Source organism: Leucoraja erinacea, chromosome 16 (assembly GCF_028641065.1).
Source record: "Leucoraja erinacea ecotype New England chromosome 16, Leri_hhj_1, whole genome shotgun sequence".
Lineage (NCBI taxonomy): Eukaryota > Metazoa > Chordata > Chondrichthyes > Rajiformes > Rajidae > Leucoraja > Leucoraja erinaceus.
In genome coordinates, this window is record NC_073392.1 from 33648272 (window position 1) to 33667309 (window position 19038).

The window sequence follows — 19038 nt, forward strand, 5'->3', positions numbered from 1 at the left end:
CTGTAATCAATGAATAACAGCCTGACATATGCGTTTTTCTTGTCCATGTGGTCCAGAGCGGAGTGGAGGGCCAGCGAGATCACATCCACCGTTGATCTGTTGTGTCGAGGTAGGAGTTGATTTGCGCCATGATCAACCTCTCGAAGCACTTCATCACCACAGGCGTTAGTGCCACAGGTCGATAGTCATTGAGGCACGTCACCTTACTCTTCTTGGGCACTGGTCTAATTGATGCCCTTTTGAAGCAGGTGGGAGCCTCAGGCCTCGGTAGTGAAAGGTTGAAAATGTCCGTAAAAACTCCAGCTAGTTGGTCCGCACAGGATATTAGAACACGACCGGGTATACCATCAGGTCCAGGCGCTTTTCGAGGGTTTACCCCTCTGAAGGATTTCCTGACGTCAGCCTCTGTGACTGAGACTGAAATACCATCACAGCGAATGGGGGCTCGGGAAGGCACATCATTATTCTCCCTATCAAAGCGTGCGTAAAACGCATTTAGCTCATCAGGGAGTGATGTTTCACCGACATTCGAGCTGCCTCCTGATTTCGCCTTGTAGGGGGTGATTGCATTCAGGCCCCGCCACAGCTGCCGAACATCTCTCATCCTCCAGCTTGGAGCAGAAGTCCCTTTTGGCCTTTTTGATGGCCTTACCAAGGTCGTATCTGGACTTCTTGTAGACCACTGTATCATCTGACATGAATGCCCGGTGTCTGGTCTTCAGAAGAGTGCGGATCTCAAAGGAAGAAGCAGCACCGCGCGGTATGGTCGGATTTACCGAAGTGAGGGCGAGGGATAGAGCGATAGGCATCCTTGATGGTGGTGTAGCAGTGGTCGAGGGTGTTTGGTTCTCTGGTGCAGCGGGAGACATGTTGGAGGAAGTTAGGGAGCGATTTCTTTAGGTTTGCCTTATTGAAGTCCCCAGCAATGGTGGTAAATGCCTCGGGGTAAGACGTCTGGTGTTTGTTGACCACGCCGTGCAGCTCCTCCAGTGCCAGACGGACGTCTGCCTGGGGTGGGATGTAGACCGCGGTCAGGATGGAGGTGAATTCCCTCAGAAGGTAGAAGGGACGGCACTTTACCGCCAGATGTTCGAGGTGTGGAGAGCAGGAGTTGGACAGGGCTTCCACGTCTGAGCACCACGCAGAGTTGACCATGAGGCAGACGCCCCCTCCTCTCCCTTTCCCAGATGCCAGTGTACGGTCCATATGGTGGATGGAGAACCCTTCAGGCTGGATCGCCGAGTCTGGGGAGCTGGGGGTGAGCCATGTCTCTGTGAAACAGAACACAGAGCATTCCCTCAGCTCCCTTTGATAAAGCAGCCTTGACCTTAAGTCCTCCACTTCATTTTCAAGGGACTGTACATTGGCCAGTAGGATAGTAGGGAGAGGGGGCCGAAACCCATGCGCTTCATTCTGACCTGAAGTCCTGCCCGTCGGCCAAGTTTCCAGACACAATGGAGGCTTCCCCTTTGTTTCCAGGTACTGAGTTTACTGTACCTGCTGTTTCTGCGGACCTGCGCTGGAACGGGGATTCCTTCACAGATGGCAGCTCCAGCTCCTTCAAAGTCGGTACAGTACCTGTGATCCTCAGTCGGGTCGGGAGTTTTACAGCCCGGGGCTCCCGCAACTGCGGGAGATCGCGTAATTACGAGAGCCTTGAGGTGCTCAAGCAGCTTGTCTGAAACGGAACAGTTTTCTGCCGTTTTCCTGATCCAGGTGAGTTGATTGAAGTTGTATCTCAGCCTTTTAGATTCCGGTGCTAATGAGGATCCGATACAGCAAGTTGTACAGTGCTGGTCTGAGGAAATAGGCAAACTCCTACATGGCTGCTTTGAGTCAGCAGACTGGTCCATATTCAAGGACTCAATTGACTAACTAAATGAGGCCACCACTGTCATCACAGACTTCAACAGTAAGTGTAGAGGATTCCATGCCAAAGTGTAAATCTGAGCGTTCCCCAACCGAACCATGAAATCCATTCCCTAGTAATGACCAAGTCTGAGGTGTTCTTGTCAGGTGATCCCAATCTGTACTAGAAATCTCAGCATGATCTTTGCAAAGTCATCAGTGATGCCAAGAGACAATTGCAGATCAAGCTAGAGTTCCAAACTAACTACAGACATAAGTGCATGCTATAACAGGCTACAAAGCAAAGTCAGACAGAATCAATAGCAGAAATGGACCCTTTGCCAAAGAGCTCAATGCATTCTATGCTCGCTTTCATAATGTTAAAGGAATGACATCCTTTGGTCTGACAGCGTTAAGAGCACCTGCATCCACAGCCACCAAACTGATGTCAGATCAGTCTACCAAAGATCAAATCCATAGAAAACAACTGGACCAGATGGAATCCCCAGCTGTGCTCTTAGAACGTGTGCGGACCAGCTGGCAGAATTATTTGCAGGCATCTTTACCCTCTCCCTACTCTATTCTGAGGTTCCCGCCTGCTTTAAGACTGCAATTGTCCCAATGCCAAAGAATGACAAGCTAGCATGCTTTAGTGACTACCAATCAGTGACTCTGACATCCTTTATCGTGAAGAGCTGTGAGAGGCTGGCCATGGTGCACATCAACTCCAGCCTCCCAGACAGCCTTGATCCACTGCAATTTGTCTACCATCACAACAGGTTCATTGTAGATGCCATCTCCCTAGCCCTATACTCAACCCTGGATCATCTGGACACCCAAGTCTGACTCCTATTTATTGACTATGACACAGCCTTCAACACCATAATTCTAACCAAACTCATCCCCAGGCTCCTAGAACTAAGTTTCATCACCTTTCCCCCCTATGAGCTCTCCTCCTTCTCTGCCCTCTGCAATGGGATCCGTGACTTCCTGACCCATAGGCTGCAATCAGTAAGGATCGGCAACAAAACAGCCTGCACAATAATACTCAACATCAGTACCCCATACGCCTGTGTTCTCAGCCCCATACTACATTCCCTACATATTCACAATTGAGCGTCCAAAATTCTGCTCCAAATCCATTTGCAAGTTTGCAGATGACACCACTGCAGTGGTTCCAATTTCAAACAATGATGAGGAGTACAGGAAGAATACAGAGAGTTTAATAGCATGGTGTCAAGCCAGCAATTCTGTGGTGAGATTGGAAAGCTGAACATGGAAGCTGAGGGAGGTTGTCCCTCAATATCAGCGAAATAAAGGACTTGGTCATTGTCTTCAGGAAGCAAGGTGAGTTACACATCCTAGTCTGCATCAATGGTACTGAACTGGAGATGATCGAGAGCTTCAAATTCCCTGCTGTAAATATCAACAATAATTTGTCCTTGTCCAACAACATCAACGCCACAGCCGAGAAAGCACACTAATGCCACATATGTCCTATGAAGGTTAAGGAAATTCAGCACGTCTCCATTGACTCTTACCAATTTCTACAGATGCGCCACTGAAAGCATCCAAACCCAATGCATCACATTTGGTGTGGCAATTATTCGGTCCAAGACGGCAGGAAATCAGTGTTGTAAATGCAGCCCAGTCCATTGCACAAACCAGCCCCCCCCCCTTCCCTACACCACACTGCCTCAGGAAGGCAGCTGACATATCAAGTTCCATGCACCTCAGTCATTCTCTCTTCTCCCCACTCCAGTTGGACAGAAGGAACAAAAGCATGGAAGTACAGAGCATCAGCTCAAGTACAAACTCAGCTTCTACCCCACTGTTAAGACAGTTGAACAGGCCTCTCGTATGCTAGGGTTGAATTTCTCGACCTTCCAATCTTTCTCATTCTGACACGTGCTTTTTTTTTATCCACACTTTCTCTCTCTGTCATACTACATTCTGAACTCTGTTTACTTTCTCTTTTGCACCCACTGCACATGCAAAATAGAAGTTTTTCACTGTTTGCCGGTACACATAACAATCATAAACCAATATATAAATTAATATATATCCCACATTAAAGTTTTTAAGAGGAAAATGATTAGTCATGCAAGAGGGTGGGTCAAAGTAGGGAGGGAGTTGTGCATAAATCACATTTTTTCCAGACCACAAACTTTGTTGCAGAGAAAAATGGTTCTGGAAAATGATATATGCTAGGAGTGGAGAGAAATTAGGAAATGATACATTTTCTCTAGTTTACACCCTAAAGGCGATTAGTTTAGTTTTGTTTATTATTGTCATGTGTACCAAGATACAATGAAAAGCTGCCCTGTGTGCTATCCAGTCAAATCATCCTAATCATGTGTACTATCACTCACAAGTAAGAGAGCTAAATTATTGTAAGTAGATCCTCTTCTGGGACAACACACAAAAGAATCGCTTCATTCCAGCACCATCATGCAACTTCTAATTCTCAAGTCTCTGAAAAGTCTAATCTTGGCCTAAGTAGATAAGCAATCTTATTTTTCACTTTCAGGCCCCGTTTCCTGGCGGCACTGGATCAATGATGTGCAGGTCGGTCTGGCCCCGCGCAATGCTATTGATTCCTTTCACTGCCGCTCTTTGCAGCTGTGCTCAATCTGCTCACCCAACAGCTGCTGTTTGGTCTCCAGTGGCCATCTCCACCAACACCACAACCTGTGACTACTGCAACGAATCTCCCACAGCAGTCCCTCCACTTCCGTGTGCTGAGGTCACCGTGACCCGCTTCCCTAACTCACTGCAAATTTTTAGGGCACTTTCCAGTGTGTGGGAGGTGTTAATTGTGTAACATTTACCATATTTTCAATACTGACGCCCCGTAGACTTTAAAGCACATTAAATTCTAACTATTTAAAGAAAAATAAGATAATTTAAAGATTTCTTCTTGATTATATGCAGTGCACAATCTGTTCACATTTTATTCTGAGGAGTTTATTTTCACAAATAGTGCTTCTATTTAATAGCAAAATAAAAAAGAAATCAAAAACATTCTCCCACTTATATGCCCCTATTTTTAGAAGTTATCATTGCAGCAGCAATTCAACAGCCGGTCTAATGAGAGAGTTTGGCAAAGTAAATTCTGGTGACATTTAGATAAGGGCTTCTGTGAAATGCTCACATACTCCTTTCAAGGGAGTACATACTACTGGGTCAGGTCTCCAAAAGGGAAAATAAGGTATACCTGAAGCACTGAAAAGCTTTATAGCTCTTAAGTCATTTGCATTTTACATACACACACACACACCTTAATGCTATTTTGATTTGGGCTAAGCACTTTCACATTTACCATTGAACGAAAGCTTGATTTTTTGAGAGAAGTACTGACCCAAAATCCATAAAATATTCGGCTCCTTTCAAATGCTACCAGGTAGGCAAGATTGAGCTGGCTGTTAACCTTCAGTTTATTTGTTCACTTTTCAATGTGTTATCCACTCCTTTTAAAAAATGGCAACAAGTTACTTCTGGTTACTGCATCTCCTTGGCTTAGTAAACGATAAAAGAATAGTGGCAAATGTGGCAGACAAACCTAAACTAAATAAAATGTTATCACGGTCAGCAAATTCCATGTTCTGTACTACATAGGAGCTGGGACATCATTTTACAACTTTATAAAAAATTGGTTCGGAAGATATGGATTATTGTATGCAGACCTGATTACATTACAGGAGCATACAGAGGAGATTCAGCAGGGTGTTGCCTGGATTGTTGCATTGTGGTTAGAGTTGGATTGGTTGGGTTAGTTCCCCCTCAAACAGAGGAGGCTGAGGGGTGACAAAGTTATGAGGCGGAGATAAATAGGGTAGATTTGTCTACTTTCCTCATAAAGGATATTGGTTTAAGGTGAGAGATAAAGGTTTAGGGGGGGATCAGAAAAAGAATATTTAAAAGGACCCTTAGAACCAATGATATACAGAAGGATCTTAAGGAAGGAACTGCAGATGCTGATTTAAACCAAAGATAATACACAAAAAGCTGGAGTAAGTGTGGCAAGCAGCATTTCGTTGTCTCTGTACTGTACACTGACAATGACAATTAAATTGAATCTGGAGAGAGGGAATGGGTGACGTTTCAGGTCAAGACCCTTCTTCAGACTGGTTAGAGATAAGGGAAACGAGAGATATAGAGGATTATGTTTAAGGAAGAAGTTTCCTGAAAGTGGACAACACAAGTGAATAAGTGATAAAGAAGGTGCACAGATGCTTGACATGTCAGTCAGGATATTGAGTGCAAAGGTTATCAAGTCATTTGCAAATTTATAAAACTGATTAGGCCACAGTTGGAGTGTTGTTCGCAGTTCTAGTCACCACATTATAGGAAGGATGTAAAGGTGTTGGAGTGGGTGCAGAAGAGAATCAGCTATAGAGAAGATGGAGAACTTTGAATTATTTGCGCTAGAGTGTAGGAAGTCGCGGAGCAACCTGATAGAAGTATATAGAGGCATAAATAAAGGTCATAGCCTATTTTCCCAGTACCAAAGTATTAGAGAGTGGGCAAATAAGATGAGGAATGTTTAAAGGGAATATACAAAATATGCTTTTATTACTACCACACGACACGTGGACAATAGGTGCAGGCAGGGCAAATGTTAGAAGCAGATATGATACCACATTTAAAAAGCAGTTAGACAAATGAACATGCAGGGAATAGATCTATATGGATTTTGTGCAGGCAGGTGGGATTAATTTAGTTTGGGAATAATTTAGTTTGGGATCATGGTCAGTACTGACATTGTGGGCTGAAGGGTCTATTCCTATAGAAACATAGAAAATAGGTGCAGGAGTAGGCCATTCGGCCCTTCGAGCCTGCACCACCATTCAATAAGATCATGGCTGATCATCCAACTCAGTATCCTGTTCCTGCCTTCTCTCCATACCCCCCGATCCCTTTAGCCACAAGGGCCACATTTAACTCCCTCTTAAATATAGCCAATGAACTGGCCTCAACTACCTTCTGCGGCAGAGAATTCCAGAGATTCACCGCTCTCTGTGTGAAAAAAAGTTTTCCTCATCTTGGTCCTAAAAGATTTCCCCCTTATTCTTAAACTATGACCCCTCGTTCTGGACTTCCCCAACATCGGGAACAATCTTCCTGCATCTAGCCTGTCCAACCCCTTAAGAATGTTGTAAGTTTCTATAAGATCCCCCCTCAATCTTCTAAATTCTAGCGAGTACAAACCAAGTCTATCCAGTCTTTCTTCATATGAAAGTCCTGACATCCCAGGAATCAGACTGGTGAACCTTCTCTGTACTCCCTCTATGGCAAGAATGTCTTTCCTCAGATTAGGAGACCAAAACTGTACGCAATACTCCAGGTGTGGTCTCACCAAGACCCTGTACAACTGCAGTAGAACCTCCCTGCTCCTATACTCAAATGTTAGAAGCAGTGTACTTTGTACTTTGAACTATTTGAATTATTTGAACTAGTATTGTCCAAATTCTATCTTCCATCTCAAAATGTTCATATTATGGATCATTTTGATGGATCAGGCAATTTACTGATTCAATAATTGCTGAAAATTGACAACACAATATTTGCATTGTATAATTTCTCCAGTTTTCCTGTTATCTAAAACTCCTAGAATCAAATTTGCAACCACAGACATCACTGACAAGGCCTGCCTTTATTTCTCATTAGAAAGCAGCGATGAGCCACCTTGTTGAATAACTATGAGTACACCTACAATGTTGTTATGTGTGGAATTTAGGCTTTGACCCATGCAGCGATAAAGGAATGGCAATATATTTCCAAGTCAGGATGTAATGTGACATGGAAAGGAGCCGTTAAGTGATAATGCTCACAGGTGCCTATTAGTTTGTGATGCAAGTGCCTACAGGTTTAGGGGTTGCTGTTAGAGTATCTCAGATAAGTAATTGCAATATCTTTGTCCAATTTACTGGTAAAACAAAAGTAATGAAGGAACTTTACGGGCCAGGCAGCATCTCTGGATGGAATGGTTAAATCAAGTTTCGAATCAAGGCCCTTCTTCAGACACGAGTCAGAAGCTTTGAAATGCTGCCTGACTGGCTGAGTTCCTCCAGCACTTTGCGCTTTGTTCAAGATTCCAGCATCTGCAGTCCTTGCATCTCCACACTTTACTCATGTTGAAGATTGTAATCATGTGGGCTTATTTATCGTGGATAGTATCAAGTTTAATATGAAGATAGACAAAAAGCTGGAGTAACTCAGCAGAATAGGCAGCATCTCTGGAGAGAAGGAATGGGTGACGGTTCGGGTCGAGACTCTTCTTATATTTGTTGGGAGAGCACTCTTCTACGGCAGTGGAAAATATTCTACCACAGTCCTGAACTGTGCTTTGATGATGGCAGAAAAGATGACCGATTTGCTAAATACCCAGCCTCTGACCCATTACGTCTGGTCACAGTATCTATTTGGCTGCCCAGTTGAGTTTCAAGTTAATGATGAACCTGTGGGTGTTGATGGTAACAGACTCAGTGACAGTGTTGCCATTCGATGTCATGATTATGTGATTAAACTCTCTTCATGGAAAAGGATATGTTGATTTGTTTGTCACGTGTACTGAGGTACAATGAAAAGCATTTTTGTTTTTGTTACATGCTATCCAGTCAGCGGAGTGGCTATACACGATTACAGTCAACCCATTCACCGTGTACAGATATATGATAAAGGAAATGTTTAGTGCATTATAAAGTCCAGCAAAATCTGATTAAAGATAGCCCAAGGGTCACCAATGACGTAGAAGGTAGGTCAGAACTCCTCTCCAATTGGTGATAGGATGGTTCAGTTGCCCGATACTAGCTGGGATGAATCTGGAGGCATGCACTTTCCAAATTCTGTACCTCTTATTTAATGGGAGAGGGGAGAACAGTGTCCGAAGTCCGATATGATAAACAGCAATAAATGTTTCCAAAGGTGATGGAAACACTGGAGGAAAGACTAGGTACTGAGAGCTCTGTTATACCTGCATTAAGGAGGCAATTAAACACACCTGCGCAATTACAAACGCTGGTGAAGCCATGTGTCCCAAACATTACAGTGCCCTGAAATGGGGGGGGGGGGGGAAGGACGATGTATAAACACAGCTGTGATTTCTACATAGTGAAACCAAAATGCATAAAAATGGCCTTTTCTTTAATCTGACAATGTGCACTTTAACCACATGTGATTGTGCTATTACAAATCTCAAATTATGGAGTTCAGAGGCAAATAAATAAATGATGGGTCTTTGTCCCAAACATTATGGAGGGCACTGTGTATGTGCTGCTTCGCTTTCTGAAGTCGATCACAATCTCCTTTGTATTGCCAACATTGAGGGAAAGGTTGGTATCTTGGCATCAGGTTATGAGATTCTTAATCCCATTCCCGTCTTGTCATTATTTACTACCCAGCCCAGTTTGGTGGGGTCATCTGCGACTTTGTAAATTGGGTTGGATTTGCATTTGACTGCAGCATGGGTGTATAAAGAGTACAAAAGGGGGCTTAGAATGCATCCTTGCAGGGAACCATTGTTGGGGATTATTGTAGAGGTTGACCTATCCTCTCTGATTGTAGTTTGTTGGTCAGAAAGTCAAGTATCCAGTTGCAGAGGTGAGTGCTGACTCCAAGTTTGGAGATGAGCTTGGATGGATTGCCTCGTGCTTATGCGCTGTGAATATTGCTTGACATTTCTCAGGAACTCTCAAAGATAGGTCCCGTGGCTGAGATAACCGACTAGATTCCAAAGACATACAGGTTTGTAGATTAATTGGCTTGGTATAATTTAAGTTGTCCCTAGTGTGTAGGAGTGTTGATCGCTATTCGGCAGGTACCTGGTGGGCCTGTTTCACAGCTGTATCTCTAAACTAAACCAACCTTCAATAACCACAATCATCAAATCATTCTGCAAATTATGATTGCAACCAATTGAGAGGTTACACCTAAAGTGCATTGACTCCAGTTATACCACTCATTTCACTCTAAAATTGAGCTACATTTGGGCCAAGGCTATGATGAAGTGTGGAACTGAGTGGTCCCAGCAAAATTCAATTTAGACCAGTGGTGATGTGAATGGAAAGTCCATGTGGTAACACATTCAGCAAAACCTGACACCCCGTTGCTCTGTTCATCAGAAGGATTTGTCCCTAATGAGCCGACCTCAACACAGATAGCAACAAGAAGAATGCCAAATTCACTAAATTTTGCAAGTGGAAAATATTCTTCTGAAAGGCAGGTCTTTTCATTAAGTCTATAGACTAAAATCTGAAGTTGCTTTTAAATTGTGTGAGACAACCATTATTGATTAAAAAAAATGTCTCATGCAGCCAGTTGCAATATACTGAGATTAAAAGATCCTTGAGGATACAACATAATCTCTTCCAAATGTCTAGCTTTAATAAAATCAGATATACCTTCAGGCTGAAAATGTTCAGTATACAACAGCCCATGCACCTACTTCTGGGAGAAGCTATGCCAACATTCATTTTGTGCTCATAGAAAGGAAAATGGGGAAAACAAGCAGATTCCTACAGCCTCCAACGTCCTTCTCCTTCTGTGATAATCCATTTTAATAAAATCTCCTATGACCATTCTCCCTTGAGAGATAATTTCAAATAAGCCAAATTTTCCTTTTTCTTCCCTGCATCAAACACATTTCAAACAAGATGCAACCCAACATAATTTTGAATTCTCACATCCTATCCTCCTATCTTAAAACAATCCATTATTTTGCTTTGATTAGAATAGCCTGCAAGCTTCCACAAAACAAGTTCAATGTTGCAAAACGATTCATGTTTTCTTGCCCATTTTCTCCGTGGTCACCTTTGTCCATTTTTTTTCAATATAAAGAATAAAAATGCAAGAGTACTTGCATAGGTACAAATATATAACGTTTCAAATCATAGCAGCAGCAACTGTTGAAATCACGAAGTATCAAAAGAGAATACAGCACGCAAGTTTGTTTTTTTAAGTATAGCACAGTCAACATAGGCTGTTCCTACATATTCATGACAAGACAAGAGATCCCCTGTTAGGCCTGCAGTGGAAGTGGAGAGAAGGAAAATGGTGGTACCAATACAGAATCAGCCATGATCACAAGAAATGTCAAAGGATCAAGCTGATTGGACTACTCCTGCTCCATATGTCTTTGTTTCTTTCAATAAGATTTTGTTTTAAAACTTCATTTCTATGGCGCTGCTCTGGATTTATTGCATTGTCGGGTTGCATTCACAATCGTCTCCGGAGTTCCAATTTATATTCTCCTCCCTCCCCCCCTATAAAAGCCGTTAATTTTGCTGGCTGGCTGTTTCCTAGTTTGTTGTTTTCCGTGCTAAAGAGGTCTAAAGAGGATTCATGGTTGTATGAATCTCCACAACTAACTATGGGAAACGTAGATAAGAAACCATAAACGTTTTTTTTACGTCTAGGATTGCCCCTCGCAGGAAGGATATAAGAATGGCAACACAATTAGAGTCTGTGCGCATGCTTCTAAACGTCAGCACGCAAAGACAATCTGGCTCAAAATTAACGAATCGCTTTCTTTCCATCAATCGTTCGGGAAATATAGGTCCAATATGTCCCTATTAACCCAAAGCAAACTGGAGCCATTCCCTTCATTTTCGAAAAAAACCCTTGAATGGGTCGTCGGAGTAATTGCATGGTGAATTACAAATGTCAGGAAGCAGTATTTCTCATGCATTCCTTATTATTTGCGTGGATGGGTATCGTGGTCGTTTTAAAAACAAGAAAAATAAAGTAATCCATTTTCTGCGAAGAGCTAGGATCGAGAGAATAAGGGCACACCTCAGTGCAGTTCCTTTATACATATGCTGCAAAAATCAGCCGCCTATGTTTGTGCTCTTTCATAATTGGTTTATTTTTGGCTACTTTACAGCTGGAAGGGTTTTAGAGGCCCAGTGGGAGCGAGGATGATGCAATCTCTCTGAGAACATTAATCCACCTCCAGGCACCGGCTGTTTCTGCAATCGCACGCCTCGCATTCCTCTCCTCTGTTTCGTTGTGACATTACACTCACAATTGCACAGGAAAATCCAAAGTGAGGGTAGCCATTTCCCACTCAACGTCTATTTTCGTTTAAAAACAAATCGATTTCGCAAAATAAATTTAAAGGATTATCTACGTGCTCATAGCCCTGTAAAAAATGGCGTCCCTAATTCATGGCTGCCCAGCAGTTCCCATCTATCGTCCCCCCCCCCCCCCCGGTACTCCCTTGCCTAGTCAGATATGAGAGCGTTACTGGTCCGAATGATCACCTTAATTCAGAAATCACACAGAAATTCAGTAAGCCCTCAAAATAGAACCGGCAACATCGCGTTCTCCTTTCCTTCCCTCCTCCCGACTATTCAAATCCAGCTTTGGTAAGGAAATTCTGTCAAATACTTTTAGAGCAAGGAGTTGCACCTATGAATGGTCAGAGGTGGGAGGCGGGATGTCCGCCATTGGCAACAGCACTAGCGACAAAAGTTAAAATATGACCCAGCCAAATAGAAAACACCAGTCGCAGAATGTTAGAAAAAAAGTTTTAAAGATGCTCGCCTTACGCTTTGTAACACATTAAACGTCGGGTCGAAACAAACGTTTGGCTGCAGCGTTCTCCAAAAAAGGAGATGTTTGCTGATCTTATTTGAATACGTGGAGTAAGGCTCGCACCATTCCAAAATGATTTCCGGTTGAGGATAAGTAGAAACCGTGTTTAATAAAACACGATCTTTGATATCACCAGAATTTATAAGTTACAAAACAAGCGTAATTCTACAATATCTGCACGCGAGACATTTTTTTTTTTAAATGTAACAATTGTATTAGAAAATAATCAGCCAATCACAAACCAAACACTTGATACGGTGAAATTCCTCTTGGAATCATTCCAAACACCTGAAGAAAATGGGGCCGATGTACTTAATTTGCATATCTCACTAGAAATCCTAATGCAGGATAAGGGAAACGCAACTTGAACCAATTACCTAACTTTAGATCAACTGCGTTCTGTCAACACGCCATGATACAAAACTCATAGGAAACAATCCATTGCAAACTAATTTCTAAAGGAGCTTGCGTACAACGACAAATAATTTATCTCGCTGGGTGGACTGATTTGACTTACTTGTCTTTAAAGTTATAATTTGAATTATTTGCTCGATGTTTATAAACTCATCCATAAAACTTGGCAAATAGATCGGGGATGGTGGAGGGGGAATTAGAATTGGGAAAATGTGACCAAGGTGCTGACGATGTCTTCAAAAACATTGCTTTAATCTTTAAAAATGCAGCCATGTTTCCCAGACATTATACATTAAATTATCAGTCAATCGGAAATGCTGCACACAGGAAAAGATCCACAATGGTAATTATTCTTTTTGCAATAAATCTAGTTAGCCTTTCACGTACAATTAATCACGTGCCAGCCGTGGAGGCCAACAACGTAGTATATTTCAAAAAATAGCATGTAATTTTACATCTCCCCCCCCTCTCTCCCCCTCGCGCATGGTATACATAAATCGTGGATACTAAAGGATTCTCAATAACAAACTCAAACATCTACTGTTTGGATTTGCATATTATATTCGTAACGAGGTACATTAATGATTTCGCACCTGTAACCTAATTCCTCAACTCCCATTCAGTTTCCAATAAAACACAATTAACTAATGTAGTTGGGGCATTGGAGTACTACAAAAAGTAGGTTTGCAGTCGTGAGTTTTTTCCTCGGAGATATCTGCCCACTTCTTTTCAAAAATTGGTCAATACCATTCAAATTTGGTAAATATAGCAGAAAACTTAAACATTCTTCGCGGGAATCTACAGATGGAAACGAAGGCTACAAGACAGAAACCACCCAAGCAGCCAGTTCAGACGCAACTGCAGCCATTTTCATGAAAGGCCTATTCGAGCTTAAAACACAAGGATTGAATATGCATGTTATTCTATTACTCAAACGCCTACATAAAAACCCTTTTCACGGGTTTTCCAAGACGGTATTCTAAATTTAATTATATCCTTAAAAACCCTACATAGAATAAATTATGTCCCGTAAACATTGGCGCCAATCATAGAAACACCTTCCGCCCAGGTCTTCGGTGCGCTAACTGGATAACCAAGTACTCCAGCTCCAGGCTTGATGTGGGCCGCTACCAATAGGCATTTATTGCCCAACATAGGTTTGAATGTTACTGCCTATTTAAAAAAAATATCAATTATAATCTTCTATGTTCATTGTGCCTTAATTATATGGACGTTGCAGTCTGAATAATATTTATTTATTGAACAATGCTTTTATTTATCAATTTGCTAATCCACTCGTATCCTCTACAATCGACGAATCCACTTCCTATCAGTCAGTTTCCTTACTAAAACACAAAAAGCCAAGTTGCTTTAAAGATTTTACCGTATTGTTCTACATTGAAACAGGGATAATGCAAAATGTGAAGAATGTGTTTATCTTCGGTAAGATTGTCGGAGAGATTGACAATTTATCAGCGTGACCAAAATTTAAACAGTCTCCACTCAAGACGAACGCACCACGACCATTTGCCTGTTAATTAGTATGCGGGAGAACTTCATCCAATATCAAATTTCACCAAAGCCAGTTTCTTCCACGACGCCACATATAGTGTGCGACTTTTCAACGGAACATATTAAACGTTATTTCATGTACATTGACAGGTCATCGTTCGGGGTAAGCTTTAACAACCCACAAAAGCAATGTAAACAGAAGCATTGAGAATGACAAAAAAGGTATTTGAAAATCGATTTCCTAACACCATAAAATAATGCACAACTTCAACCAATATCCAAAATATATTTTAGTCCCGGGAGCAATTTCGGCTCGTGACTTGAAGAAATGCATCACAACGTTCACTGGTGTATCAATGAAGTGGCATTCTACACAGGCGCTCCTTCCCCTCCCCCACACCCTCAACTGCAACACAATCTTTAAACTGTTAAGATTGTTCCGTAGTCACAAATCCACCAACTTCGTTCTCTTTTGTATTTACTGATCAAGGTAATAAAAATGAAGGCAATGAATAATAAACGAACGCTCGTTTGTCTGCAACAATCTTAACATTTGTAACCCATTGCTTTGGAACACACGTATGGTTAATGGAATGTACGAGTCACACAGACCCCATTTGATTTCGAACTTCATTTTTTCTTGGGACAGGGTCATAACAGTCTAAAATCTCCCAGCTACACAAGACATTGAGTAAGATGCGAGATCATTAAAACACAAAATGGAACGCCTGGATCAAAGACTGGTATCGAACGTGACAAAAATATGGACTCCTGAACAATATGTACTTTTGCTAGCAACAAATAGTATCTTCCTGGTAATTCCCATACTCTTGCTCCGATATCAAGCTTCTCACAAACAGATTTGAAAAGCTGCAAGTGTGCAACCTACAAATCCTAAACACCCCAAAATATGAGTAATGGTTTTTAACTTTTCCCTTATACAGACTTTGAAATCAGCGAATAAAAATGTTTTTAAGAACACTCATTTTTACATCTTGGATCTGTCGAAGTGCTGGAACTGATGGAAGTAGATTTAAAATCAATCCCCTCCCCCACTCTGATTCTTGTACAGAAATGCTTCCATTCTCCTGAAGAAAATTAATCATTAGTTTCAAAATAGCAATCTCAAAACTTACTAATAAGGCAGTTATCAGAAGGAAATCAGGCAATATATGATTCTGTTAATATATATAACATTTCTATTTCAGTATCCAGTACGTGGTTGCACTACCCCTCCCCCTTTTTATTAAAAATACAATATGGGAGAATTCACTACTGACCACAAACAACAAAATAAACGTAACAAATCCACTTTTACCATCCGTATCCAAGGAAGCTGAAGACCTGTACAGGTGTTGCATCGACTGTTCAGCGCTAAACATTTGTGTCAGGCTCCTGAAGTGCAATCCTGCTTCCCAGACATATCGGGCCTTGCCTTAACTTCAAAGCCTCAGACTCAATTTCAGCTAACGCCGCATATAGCAAGCTTCGCACAGCATAAAGCCGAATTCTCTGTCCACACAATAACCAGTTCTACTAATAGAACACAATACCAACGTGATTTCTCTCTTTTTGAATTCTGTAATTACAACGCGGGGTCCTGATAATCGATTTTATGCTTTCTCGACCACTAATATGAATTAAATTACTTTAAATAAAGTAAATCAGATCTAAGCTTTGGAAGTTAATACACCGAAAAATATCATCATTGCAATTAATCTATATCTTCTGTAGATCTTAATAATTTCAGTGAAATAATAAGCCATCGTTCTACATTTAACCTCTTCAAGTGAATGCCCATTCTTACCTTTAAATACCAACAGAAGCAATTTCCAAGAAATTCGATATTAAAACCAAATAACTTTCAAATCACCACTCGAAGACCAACCTTAAAAAAACCTTCAGACAAAACCAACACACAGTAAGAGCAGACTACCCAACCCTTCCCCAACCCCCCCCCCCCCCCCCCCCTCTCCTCACACACACACACACACACACACACAAACCCATACATACATACACACACGGCACAAGTTACCTCTGAAGATTTAAGGATAAATAACTAGGTCAGAGTTTAGGTTATGGATAATCACGATGATTTTACACGCCAAGAAAATGTAAGTTGTTATGCGGCTTACTATCGAAAAGAGGATCTGCGTTGAAAGGAATATCGTAGATACAAAGTTGGCATTCTTGGTCTGGAGACCTTTTTTTTAAGACATAGGATTTGGCTTCCTGGTGACGCGGGGTAACGTTTACAGCGATATATTGTTAGGCCTCTGAGAAACATCGAAAGGAGAGCAGAATCTCCACAACATAATTGACTATGCTTTACAACAAACTGTATAGTTTGTTATGACTTGCAACCCAGTCCCCCCACCCCGATTTAAAAAGGTAAAGGTTCAACTGAGAAATTAACGTCGTGCGTCTCAGAAACAACAGTGACAAAAATGTACTGATGGCCAGTATTAACACATTTTATAACAAGGTTTGGATTTATGATACAGGAACCATCTTTTCACCTAGACAGCTAAAAGCATCTACACTTGCTGCACGGTAATAATTTCAAAAGTTGCACTTCATTTCAACATCACCGGTGAAAACGAACTTTGAAATTTATTAGAAAGTCTGCAATAAAACCCATCTAAAGGCAGGCAAAACTAAAACAAACATCTGTGTCATCTTCAGCCAGAACACCTTTCTAGACCATGTGGGTCGAAGAAGCCATGCTCTATAATAATGCAAGAAAAAGTGCGTTTCCTTTTTCTGCTACTAATAATCTAACTATTTATTTATAGTTGTTCAACGAAAAAAAGGAACAGAAATCCTACCTACCATTCTGATATTGTTTCTTACTGGGATACTATTGATGAAAAATTGGATGCCACAATCGAATTTGACATAACAATAAACCAAATAAATCTATTTTATTTTCTGATGTAACTTGCAAATACGTTTCATGATACAAAGTATTCAAAACGTCAAGTTACTTCTAATATTTCCATAATTTTGATAACGTCTTAAACGTTTTTATCATTATGATACTTGAACAGGTTGAATGCAGATGATGTATTGAGGGGTAGAGATACCTGAACAGATCTCAGAATCGGATGTCTCCTAACTGAGTGCTACCCTGAGGCTTTTCATTTTGTTTTCTAATGAAATAAATACTAGAGATTAAGTTGCACGAGGTGGAATAAATACACCAAAATACACATTTGCTTACTCATTCATCCTTCTAAACGTAATTATCGAAGACTAAAATGGAAAAGGAGTTTGAAAATCGGTTTAAAATGATTTCATATATATATATATTTCAAAGTGCGCAGTGTTCATCGTGTAAGCACCAACACCCACACCAATAAAACCCATCAAATTTCTTGGCAACCTAATTATAAACAGGAAAACTCACCGATTTCTCTCTCAATAATCGTTTCTGAATAGGACTGCCTTCTCCCCTCTTCTAATGTTCTGTTTTTCCTCTCTCTCACACTCTCTTTCCTTCCTTGTGTGTTTATTTTTTGTGTTATTGTTAAAAAAGCTCAGGATTCATCCAACCAGGCCTTAAGCCAAGCCTCGGGCTTTCCTGAGGTCACCGACCGAACCTTTTTACAGCTTCTCTCTGACGTTTCTAGGGGTGGGGAAAAAAGAACATGGGGGTTGCTGAGGAAGAGGGGGCGGAATTTGCAGGTTGTTGATAAAGTTCTCAATTTTCAAACAGGCTTTTTTCTTAAAACGAAAATAAAAACTTGGTCCAGGCGGGATAGGGTTTGTTGTTATTTTTGGGACTTTCTTTCCCCCCCCCCTCCTCCTCCCCCCGTCAGGTAACCATTCGTATCACGAGACTATTCAGTCTATTTGCAGCTGGGGGCCGACTCTTGCTTTGCAGACACCGGCCTCGGTCTGTGAGCCGATGCAGCTGCAGCCGCCGTTGCTTCCGCAGCCCCTCCCCCATCCATCCATTCCCCATCCCTTCCTCCCCCCCCCGCCCCCACCACTCGCTCGGAAATGGCGGGCCGCCCTGACAAAAGACACGGGGTTTCCCCGAGCCCAGGTGCAGGGGCTGGCCGGGAAGACGGCCACAAGATCCTCCTCCACCGTCTCCTCACCCAGCCGGGGCGGGGAGACGAGTGGAGGCTTCGCGCGGGTCAGCCGAGTCCAACTCCCGCCCCACTCGCCTATTGGACAATCTCAAAGCAACGCCACCACGGTCTCAACTTCCCCCGCCTCTGACTGGCTGATGGAAATGCCAATCAAGCGGACGAGGGGGCTGCCAGTCCACACACGCCCCACCCTCCTCTGCATGGGCGGGGCTTGTTTGATCGGCGGATTCGCGTGGAAGGCGAGAGGGAGTGAGACGGCACAAGGCAGTGTGCGGGGAGGACATGGTTAAAGACACGTCCAGTGGATTCTCAGTACCCACAAAAACACCGGGATCAAAAGACGCCTATTTTTTTTTTTTATTGCTCAGCTATTCACGGATTGTTCATTGCCGGTGTGGATTATAAAAAAAACAAACACCTTTTTTTTCCAATGAAAAATAAAATAAAAGCCTGACCGGTTCGGTAATGCGGAGCGCAGATAGCCAGGCGCTCGTTGGATTTCTGTGTACATATTTTTTTAAGAAACAGAAAATGTACGGTTAATCTTGCAGTTTAAAAGTGTGTT

At 42.0% G+C, this 19038-nt stretch overlaps 1 protein-coding gene across 12 annotated transcripts in view; it reads right to left on the reverse strand.

Moving 5' to 3' along the window:
• setd5 (SET domain containing 5) overlaps nucleotides 1–18311 on the reverse strand; it is a 144702-nt gene extending 126391 nt beyond the window's left edge. For 3 of the 12 annotated variants that reach the window (XM_055648108.1, XM_055648111.1, XM_055648101.1), the window contains exon 1: nucleotides 17783–18311. The gene's annotated coding sequence lies outside the window, so the exon portion shown is untranslated. Of the gene's footprint in view, nucleotides 1–12398; nucleotides 12534–12686; nucleotides 12768–15688; nucleotides 16086–16177; nucleotides 16320–16408; nucleotides 16433–16508; nucleotides 16838–17782 lie in introns of those variants that run through there. The other 9 variants (XM_055648109.1, XM_055648102.1, XM_055648110.1 and 6 more) reach the window with 7 other exon arrangements.
• Between the last annotated feature and the right edge of the window lie 727 nt (nucleotides 18312–19038).